This window comes from Acomys russatus, chromosome 15 (genome assembly GCF_903995435.1).
Source record: "Acomys russatus chromosome 15, mAcoRus1.1, whole genome shotgun sequence".
Taxonomy (NCBI): Eukaryota; Metazoa; Chordata; class Mammalia; order Rodentia; family Muridae; genus Acomys; species Acomys russatus.
In genome coordinates this window covers 3,820,981-3,832,614 of record NC_067151.1, presented here as the reverse complement: position 1 = coordinate 3,832,614, position 11,634 = coordinate 3,820,981, and the positions used below count along the sequence as shown (strand labels likewise).

At 38.5% G+C, this 11,634-nt stretch overlaps 1 pseudogene; it reads left to right on the top strand.

Annotated features, from left to right (window-relative positions):
* The first annotated feature begins 3,810 nt into the window (after positions 1 to 3,810).
* LOC127199601 (39S ribosomal protein L15, mitochondrial-like) lies at positions 3,811 to 4,339 on the top strand (annotated as a pseudogene).
* Positions 4,340 to 11,634: the final 7,295 nt, after the last annotated feature.

Genomic DNA, 11,634 nt, shown 5'->3' with positions numbered 1-11,634 from the left:
GACAGCCTACAGACTGGGAAAAGATCTTCACCAACCTTACATCTGACAAAGGCTTTAAATCCAAAATATATAAAGTACTCAAAAAAAAAAAAAATAGACACTGCCAAACAAATAACCCAACTGAAGAATTGGTAAAGAATCTGTAGTATGCGTTCCAAGATGGCGTCAACCAGTATGCACTGTATCTGATCTACTTCATGGAGACCAGGGACTTGAATGGAGCCCCAGACTGCTGGATTTAGAGAACTGTAGGTGAGTGGGATCCCAAACTCTGCAGACCACTGGTGGGCCTGGTCCCATGATAAGCAACAGCATGGAGGTCCTGAACCTACTCCCCAGACACTTGAAAGGAACCCATCTGCAGGATGCAACAGACCTATAAAGCACAAAATCACTGTGTGGGGCGGTGGTACACCAGAGCCCCTGGCTTGAGGAGTCTCAGGGAATAGGGTGAAACAGCCCTTGGATCCCTCCAACCACCCCACGCCAAATTGCAGAGCTCACCCCGGCCGAGTGGAAACACAGGCGGCGGGGCCCACCAAAACCAGCTAGAGTGGGCTTGCAGCTCGTGGGCCGACCTGGGCCCAATCTAGAGCTGGACACAATGGACTGAGTCTCCAAACAGGGGCAGTTTGAACCTAGCTCAGTCTGCTCCCACAGGTCCAGCAGGATCTCCCACACTCTCAGGAAAGACTGGACACCCCAGCAGTGTCTAATTGCTGACCTAAAAGGCAACAACAGCTCAGAGGATCTGTGACCGGTCTGGGCTACAGGGTCCTGGAAAGTGCAGGCACTTTGGAGCCTGCCTGCAGTCTGAAACAGTCCTGTCTCTGGGTCGCCGTGTACTGATAATGAACTCTCCAACAGACAGAACCTAACTGGATCAGCTCCCACAGGCCTGGCAGGATCTACCATGCTCTCTGAAGAGTCTAGACACCCCTGCATTGTCTAGACACTGAGCTAAAAGATGACTACAGCTCAAAGGATCTGCGAGCAGTCTGACCTATAGGGTCACAGAAAGTGCAGGCTTGCCTGCTGTCTGAAACAGTCCTGTCTCTGGGCTCCTGGTATACTGATCCTACACTCTCCAACAGACAGAACTTAACTGGATCAGCTTCCGGCAGGATCTCCCACACTCTCAGGAGAGTCTAGGCACCCCTGAAATGTCTAATGGCTGACCTAAAAGGTGACATTCTTCACAATAGAATGGAGAGTGGAGTCTGACTTTCACATGAACTCTGGTGCCCCATATTTGACCATGTCTCCTGGATGGGGAGGCCTGGTGGTACTCAGAGGAAGGCTAGCAGGCTACGGAAAAGATACTTGATACCCTATGAGCATATACAGGGGGAAGAAGTCCCCCTCAGTCACAGTCATAGGGGAAGAGAGTAAGCAGAAAATGGGAGGGAGGGAGAAATAGGAGGATACAAAGGATGAGATAAGAATTGAGATGTATATGAATAAATTAATAAAATATATTTAAAAATACAAACCAAAAAAAGAAAAAGGTAACTACATCTCCGAGGATCTGTGAGTGGTCAGGGCTACAGGGGGAAAGTGCAGGTGGCTTGGAGGCGGAGCTAAAAGGCAGCTATTGCTCAGAAAATCTGATCTATCTTGGGTCTTGGCTACAAAGCAGCAGGAAAGACTGGCACCTAGGACCAATCTACCCAAAAAGAGGGCTTTTGTGCTGACCTTGTTCTAGGTCCCAAAACAGCTTATCAGAATTACAGCAGTAATGTAAAAGTGTCCAGACAGAAACCTACTTCTGTTGACTCAGTCTGGAGCCTAAGATGCAGAGCAAAATTGCCAGGAATGGAAACCAGATCACCTGCCTGTTCCAGAGAAATACTCTCTGATCCCCATAGGCAAGGGCATGTGACCTATAATCATTCACCAACTATCCATTCTCAACCAGTGAGGGACACCAGAAGCTACCAACATCAGAGACACCAAAACAACAAGAGGACAGTGAAAAAAAAATCTATCAGAATTACACCAGACTTCTCAGCAGAGGCCATGAAAGCTAGAAGGGCCTGGACAGAGGTCCTGCAAACCCTAAGAGAACACAGATGCCAGGCCAGACTACTATATCCAGGGAAACTATCAATAACCGTTGATGAAGAAAACAAGATAATTCATGACAAAAACAAATTCAAACAGTACCTATCTACAAATCCAGATTTTCAGAAGGTACTAGAAGGAAAACTCCATGCCAAAGGGTCAAATTACAACCAAAACCACATAGGAAATAGATAACTACACCATCCCAAACTCACAACCTCACAAACTCTTGACTGTAACAAACAGCAAAAATGAAGGGACTTAACAGTCACTGGTCTTTAATATCTCTCAACATCTATGGTGTCAATTCTCCAATAAAAAGACACAGACTAAGTGAGTGGATGCATAAACATGACCCAACATTCTTCTGCATTCAAGAAACACATCTCACCCACTTGGACAGAAATTACCTCAGAGTAAAAGCTTGAGGAAAATATTCCAAGCAAATGGTCACAAGAAGCAAGTTTGTGTAGCCATTCTAATATCTAATAAAATAGACTTCCAATCAAAATTAATCAAAAGGGACAAGGAATGACACTTCATACTCATCAAAGGTAAAGTCAACCAAGAAGACACACACAATTTTGAACATCTATGCTACTAATACAAGGGCACTCACATTTGTAAAAGAACTACTAACAAAGTTTAAACCACTCACCAATCCCCACACATTAATAGTGGGAGACTTCAACACTCCACTTTCACTGAAGAATAGGTCTTTGAAACAGAAACTAAGCCAGGAAATAACTTCATTAATCAACTACAAATACTTTGACATATCGAGTGAGGGACTGTGGGTTGAAGAATCACTTTAGATAGCAGGTCATCCGTTCTAAGAGAACGCCTTTTAATGAGGAGGGGCCAAGGCCTTTCATACAGTACAGAGGCAGGTGGAAAAATGCAAGATGATGTAGATAGAAATACTACTCAGCTGGAAAAAACCTTCAAGAAGAACATTGTGATGGGTGGATCAGGCCCAGGAGAGTCTGCTCAAACTATTGCACTAACCAAGAACAATACAATAGTAAATAACAAACCCCTCCTCTGATTTACTCAATGGACAGGACATTCTCCACATTTATGTGGAGAGTGGGGACTGACTCTGACATAATCTCTGGTGCTGCGTATTTGACCACCTCCCTTTTGTGGGGAGGCTTGGTGGCACTCAAAGAAAGAATAAGCAGGCTACCAAGATGAGACTTGCTAGCCTATGACCATATAGTGGGGAAAGAGGTCCCCCTGGGTCATAGACCCAGGGGAGGGAAATAGCGTGAAAGCAGGAGGGAGGAAAGAATGGGAGGATACAAGTGATGGGATAAAAATTTACTTATAATCTGAATAAATTAATAAAATTAAAATAAAAAATTAAAAAACAATTTTTCCTTAGGGAAGAAGGAAGAAAAGGGCCTGGGACTCTTCTTGGAATACAAGGTTACTTATTCTGTGTACTGTTGAACAGTATTAAGTCAGATTGCAGGCTTAGGGCTTATGCCCCTTTGGAACATAGTTACATACTCTAGGGAATAACAATAGTAATAATAATAATAATAATAATAATAATAATAATAATGATGATGATGATGATGATGATGATGATGATGATAATAGTAACAAAAATAATAAACACCTTAGGTTTCTTTCAGTACTATTCATTATAAACTTCCTGGGATTATCCTTTAATCTAAGTTCCAGAAAAATTTTCCTAAGAAACCCTAAAATAGAGGGCTCCCTTGAAAATAGTGGGTCATGACATGGGGCTGCAGGACCAGCCTGGACCTGCTGCTGTCCTTTCCACGAGTGAACCTAGCCAACCTGAAGCCCAACCCTGATTCCAGAAAGTGGGAAAGATATCCAAGAGATTGGAGAAGAGGTAGGAAATGTGTCAGAGGCCATAAAGGAGAAAGGCAGAGAGGAACCAAGTCCGGCCTGGGCTTTGACGAAGCACAACTCCATCCTACATCCGAATCCTAAAATATGGATTTAATTAAGGACATAGTTTCAGGCACCAGTGCCAGCCCTTGAGTCTCAGGAGACTGTAGCATCTCATTAATTTAGGGCAAGTTGATCCAGCACAACCTATTGACTTAACCCACTTGACCAATGGGAGAATTGTGACCATTCAAGCACTTAAAAGGGAATATGGATTCAGGTGGGTGAAGAGAGTGCTGACACTTTTCAGGTGAAACTTAATGTAGAGTTACAGTTGGTTTCAGAATTAGCCATTGCTGCAATTGAAAAAAGTGGCAAGGTTGTTACTACAACCTTCTATGACTGAAGTCTAGACATTCTGTGCAAACCTGTTCCATTATTTCTACAAGGACAACCCATTCTAAAGTGAATGTTCCCACCTGAAGCACTGGTGCCCTATTACACAGATGGAAAAAAACTGAGTGTACCCGGCGGACCCTGCCAAATTTCCCAAAGCAAGACATGAACTTGCTATGAAGTATGGCTATGCTTTTCCTGATATCACAAAAAAAATGTACTCTCTTCATAATGCTCAGCACCCGGAAGGATCCAAGTCAGATTTTCTTCAGTCTTGCTCCTGGCTAGGTGGTGAAAATGCAGATAAGAAAATTCTAAAGTCTATAGATGAAAATGTCCTGAGTATTGCTGCTCCTGAACTCTCTTCCAATAAACCAGACTTGTTGAGAGTCAGATGGGCTGAAACATGGCTTCTTATTGTTCTCAGATCCTCGGGTTGATACCAGCCTTCACCGTGGTCTGCATTTTTCCCATTTGAAGTTAAATCTTAGGCAGCAAAAGTTGTACAGAGTAACTGAACAATTGAGGGTGTATTTTTGAAAAATTCAAATGGTGGTGGCCCTTAGAAAGGTGATTAAAAAATAAATGACATAGCCGGGCGTGGTGGCGCACGCCTTTAATCCCAGCACTCGGGAGGCAGAGGCAGGAGGATCGCTGTGAGTTTGAGACCAGCCTGGTCTACAAAGTGAGTCCAGGATGGCCAAGGCTACACAGAGAAACCCTGTCTCGAAAAACCAAAAATAAATAAATATATGACTTTAAAAAAAGAAAAAGAATAGCTTAACCATGCAAAAATACACAAGTTATCACTTTCTGGCAGTTCAGGCATACTAGATATTAGTGCACAGCAGATTCAGAGTCACTATTTATTACTGGCAGTTCACTAGATAACAGCATCTTCACATCTACTGTTGTACATACACACCATTTATATTTATACATTTATAGATTTTATCCTCTGTTTTTGAGATCAGTACAATATATACAATGTTAATATATAATGAATTAATTATATATAGTTAATTAGAATATAAAATAATGTTTTAATGTGTATAATATATACTAAAATATTTATATATTAGGTTTCATATATTTCTTTTATCTCACAAACATCTCAAAAATTCCACAATATTTACTAACTATGCACAGACCCATGTGACATACAGCATATCTGTAGGACTGTGTTTTGTGACTCTGTGAAAAAATGTAGTCATTTGAATAGCCTATGCTTTATTTTATGTATTTAAATTGAATTAAAATTTTTAATGCCTTTCCTAGGAGTAAAATTAGAATACTAAATCAAAAGAAGTAGGCCAATAAAGGTAACCTGAGTATTTTCAATTATCCAGTCCTATGTATAGAACTTCATAGAACCTGGAAATATAATTAAAATATAAAAAAGAGTGCATTCAGAAATTAATTTGCCAATATTGTTTTACATTTGACCATTGGATGGTTCTTTTATTTAAACTTCACACTATCTCTGTTTTTAATATATATATAGAGAGAGAGAGAGAAGCAATGAGAACATTATGTTTCAAAACTTATGGCTGTAATTTCTGCTTCCCTTTTTCCATAACATAATGAATGCCGATGTCATTCAAATGCTACAACTGTTTTCATTTCCTATATTAAATGTAAGTATTGATGTGTATCTTCTTGATTGCAGAGAGAATATTTCACTGAAGGAAATATATTCAGGAATTTAAGTTTCAATTTTCTTTTTTCTAAGGAAGGAGTCTTTGATTATGGTCTTCAAGTTGTTTTTAGTGCTTCAGTTACTTATGCAGAGTAGACATAGAGATGAGGAGAAATTGGAACAGAGTCTGGAGTTGCTTTGTTTGTTCAGTGCACAGAATCTTGGTTTATAAAAAATTTGGCAGTGGGTAAGTAGTGTGGTGTTGGAATAAAGGTATTGGCTGTGGAGCCTGGTACATCACAGTTGGTATACAGTTCTACCAAATATTTACAGTATGATGTCAGGCTAGTTAGGGAAACGCACAGGCTCATCTGTAAAGAACAGCAAGAGACAATTCTTATTTCATACACATGTGTGTATTAAATTTACTGATGATGAGCATGCAAATAGAAGCCTGAGATAATTTATTGGGGTGTGGGGGGCAATATTGTTAGTTGGCTTTTTTGGTTCAAAGCTGCAGACTCATTAAGTACCATATAATGGAAGAGCATGTATGAAGGGCTTCTACTTACTTCACATTCACTGTGGCTGCATTCAAAAGAAATCACGAATGATCGCTTCATTAAAAAATGAAAAATAGAGTCGGGCGTGGTGGCGCACGCCTTTAATCCCAGCACTCGGGAGGCAGAGGCAGGCGCATCGCTGTGAGTTCAAGGGCAGCCTGGTCTACAAAATGAGTCCAGGATGGCCAAGGTTACACAGAGAAACCCTGTCTCAAAAAACCAAAAAGAAAAAAAGAAAAAGAAAAATAGATATTTTAGCATAGAGGCTATATATATGTATATATATATATATGTATATATATGTATATATATACTTTATATTAAGTCATAATTTATTACAATTTATTCACACATTACATCCAGGTGGTCATCTGCTCACTCTTGTCTTCTTATTCCTACCCTCCCTCATTCTTCTGCCCTATTCTCCTCCTTTAGACCTCTGACAATGGCACCCTCTTAACTCACTGTCTACCCACAGCCTATCATGTCTGATTAATACAGCTTGCAGCCCCTTCCTCTGTGTGCCCACAAGGCCAACGTGAACAGGGCTGGTGGTCAAACTGTGGGCTCCAGATTGCATGTTAGAGGCTTACCAGCAGATTCGCTCCATCCCCACTCTTGGAGAATCAACTGTCTATCAGCTACAACTGAACAGGGGATCTAAGTTCTCTGCATGCACTGTTCTTAGTTGGTGCATCAGTTTGTGCAGACCTCCTATGTCCAGATCTGAAGGCCTTTGTGGTCTTCCTCTGGAGCTCTTGACCCTTCTCATACCTTCCATCTCCCCACTCTTCCCTACAAATCTCAATATCTGCCCAGAGTCTGTCTTTCAGTCCTGGAATCTGTCCCAATCCCTCACTGTGTGGAGTCTCTCAAAGGACATCTATGTTGGACTAATATCCATCCATAAGTGAATATATACTGTGCATGTCCTTCTGGGTCTGGATTACTTCACTCAGAATGATCATTTCTACTTCCATCCATTTGCATGGAAATTTCAAGATTTCCTGGTTTTCAATTGTTTAATAGTATTCCACTGTGTAAACTCACCACAGTTTCTTTATCCATTCTTTAGTTGAGGGGCATCTGGGTGTTTCCAGATTCTGGTTATTATGAATAAAGATGCTATGAACATAGTTGAGTATATGTCCTTGTTGAATGGTGGCCAGGAGTGGTATAGCTGGGTCTTGAGGTAGCTGTATTCCCAAGGATTTGAGAAAACACCAGATTGATTTCCAAAGTGGTTGTATAAGTCTACACTCCCACCAGCAATGAAGAAGTGTTCCTCTTTCTCCACATGCACACAAGCATGTGCTGGCACTTGAGTTTTGTTCTTAGCCATTCTGATAAGTCTATGGATCTTAGAGTCATTTTTATTTCCATTTCCCTGATGACCAAGGACATTGGGCATTTCTTTACATTCTTCTTAGCCATTGGATATTTCTCTGTTGAGAATTGTCTGTTTAGTTCTGTACCCCATTTTTAATTGGGTTATTGGGTTGAGTTCTTTACATATTTTGGATATTAGACATTTATTTGGAGGTAGGGTTGGTACAGATCCTTTCTCAGTCTGGAGGCTGATGTTTTGTTCTGTTGACCATATCGTTTGCCTTACAGAAACTTTTCAGTTTCTTGAGGTCACATATATTAATTGTTGATATTAGAGCCTGTTAGTGTCATGTTCACGAAGTTGTCTCCTCTATTAATGTGTTCAAGAATGTTCCCAATTTTCTTTCAGATAGATTTAGTGTATCTGGTTTTATGTTGAAGTGCTTAATCCACTTATACTTGAGTTTTGTACAGGGTGATAATATAAATGTATTTGCATTTTTTACATGTAGACATACAGTTAGTTAGACCAACACAATTTGTTGAAGATGTTGTCTTCTTTTCCACTCTATGATTGTGGCTTCTTTGTCAAAATTCAAGTGTCTATAATTGTGTGGATTTATTTCTTTGTCTTTGATATAATTTCATTGATCAACCAGCCTAGTTCTATGTAAGTACCATGCTTTTTTTAAAATGACTGTTGCTCTATAATACAGCTTGAAACCAGGGATGGAGTTACCTACAGTGATCTTTTATTGTACAGAATTGTTTTAGCTAACCTGGGTTTGTTGTTTTTGCAAAGCAAGTTATGATTGATCTTTCAATGTCTGAAAAAATTATGTAGGTATTTTGATAGGCATAGCATAGAATCTATAGATTGTTTTTGGTAAGATGGCTATTTTTAGTATGTTGATTTTTGCAATCTACAAGCAACGGAGATATTTCCAACTTCTGATATCTTCTTCAATTTCTTTCTTCAGATACTTGAGTCTTTGGAGACTTAAGTCTTTTACTTGCTTGTTTAGAGTTATACCAAGATACTTAATATTATTTGAGGCTCTTCTGAAGGGTCTAATTTCCATAATTCTTTCTCATCCTATATTTAATTTCAATACGAGTGCTACTGACTTTTTAAAGTTGTTTTTGTATACAGCCACTTTGCTGAAAGTGGGTATCAGCTGTAATACATCCTTGGTATAAATTTTGGGGTTATTAATGTATACTGTCATATCATCCATGAATAGTGATACTTTGACTTCTTGATATATTTCTTTAAACATACAATCTATTAATTTTATTTTTCCTTTAAGTATGTGTGTTTCTGTGTGGATGTAAGAACATGTATTGCTTTTGTGAGTTTAGACATTAGAGAACAACCTGGGGAATTGACTCCTCATTGTTCATCTATGGGTATCCCATACTAAGTGTCCTGTGAATATTTGAGGCTTCTCCTATCTCTGGCTTCCATCTCACCATAGGAATTCTGGAATTATAAATGGGCACTAAACCATTATAGTGTATTAATCACTTGTTTTTCCTATATATACTGAATGAAAAAGTGTTCTTTATGTCTAATATCTTATTGCACCTCCATTTCATCCCCACAAATATATCAGTGTATTCCACTCCAAAGCATGCAGGAAATATGATTTGTTTCATGCAACTACCCCTCAAATATCATGACATATATGGAATTGTTTTCAAATATTAAGAGTTATATATTTTAAAAGCAAAATTACATGCATGATTCATTGTGAAAAAGTATGTGTCTTCACATTTATGGTTTAGAACTATCACTCTTCGTTACAAAAAAGAGTTGGTTTTGTTTAGTGATGATGGTCAAACACATCTTTAGTTGAGTTCTCATTTACTTATTGAAAGATGTTTTTATGCCTTTTGTTTATTAGATGTTCCTGATTTTCCTGATGGGGAAAGGACAGTCATGTTAACATTGAATTTTGATCATCATACTTAGTCTGAGATATTCAATGAGTTTCACAAAGATCCTGACTAGTTTTAGGCACTTTAATGAGAAAATTGTCCCACGTTTAAAAACCTAACAGACTAGGGAAATACTGCAGAATTTGTGTAATAAATTGGTGCATATAGAGAGAAAACAATTCAGGAATAGACCACAATAAAATGAAAAAAGAATAATGCAAGATGAAGAAAATATCATATATGAAAGTGAAGAGAAAATTAGAATCCAGAGTTGGAGAACATGTTGTTATAGCAGAAAGAAACAATACAAAATAGTATGAGTGAGTTTTTCAGAACAAAAGAATGATTTAGAGACTAAAGAAGAAGAACAGGTAGGACTTAGTTTTATAGTGGAGTGAGTATGTATTATCTTCAGCTTTGACATATGCACATCATGGAGTGAAAGTTAAACATAACTGTACTATGGCAGTGGGTAGGAATTTTTAGCGAAAAGTCTAAATTTCTGTTATAGTTCTATCAAACAGATGATGACATAAATTAGAATAAGGATAGGATTCCATAAATGTTAATACTTTTACAACATTCAAATATTGGCATTCAAATTAAAGAGTGAGGAAAACATACATGTTGATATGCTGGAACACAATGAATATATGCACACATCTACAAATGCATACACACACTCAGACACACACACACACACACACACACACACACACACACATGCCTGTGTATGTGTCAATATTTCATAAAGATTTTGTAGCCAAGCAAAAATGATGAAATGCAAGCCAGTGAAAGAAGAAAATATAATTAGCTTGGATGGTATCAATCTGAACTGATAAGCAAACAAATCTACCTCGTAGTCTGTGAAAAACAAAACATTAAGCTTTGTCTATCAAAAAATAACACATAGTGCCACCAGGTCTCCCCCTCCAGGGGACATGGTCAAATGTGAGGCACCAGAGTACATGAGAAAGTCGTATCACACTCTCCACTCAACTGTGGAGAATATTTTGATCATTGGCTAGATCTGGGAAGGGGTTTAAAGTTTACCTCCTGTATTGTCCTTGGCTGGTGCCTTAGTTTGAGCGGGACCCCTGGGCCCAAATCTGCCTATCATATTGTTCTACTTGTAGATTTCTAGGACCCTCAGAGGAAGGACAGCAGGTAGCCAAGAAGAGACTTGATACCCTATGAGAATATATAGGGGGACATAATTCCCCTCAGGAACAGTCATAGGGGAGGGGAATAATGGGAAAATGGGGGGGGAGGAATGGGAGGATACAAGGGATGGGATAAACATTGAGATGTAACAAGAATAAATTAATAAAAAAAAATAACACATAGACTCAAAAATGAGAAGAAAACCAATCAGAGGCATAGAATAATATGTACATAAGGAATAAGGTTAGTCACTTCTTGGATTCAATCTGGAGAATTAAAATAATAATGTGAAATATTAAGTAGTTAGAGAATGCTAAGAGAAACTGAAGTTCTCTCTAGATTCTAGAAAGATCCTTAGATCATTATTCATTTTTGAAACTCTCTTGATAGGTTCTCCAGGTTCCATTCAATATGAATTTCATCATTCTTTATCCTTCTCAAGAATTAATCTATAAAAGACTTATTCAAATTAGCAATATATTCTAAATAATGATAGTTTACTTCTATTTATCACCTACAGTGAAGAAACATTATTAAACATGCATCATATGTAGTGACTGTAAATGTAGTTGAAATTTTTACAAAGTGTTTCTTTTTCAGTCTTGATTTTTGTTATGTTTTGAAAATACTTGTTTATTCATAATGATTTTTATTTTCAATGTAACTGTT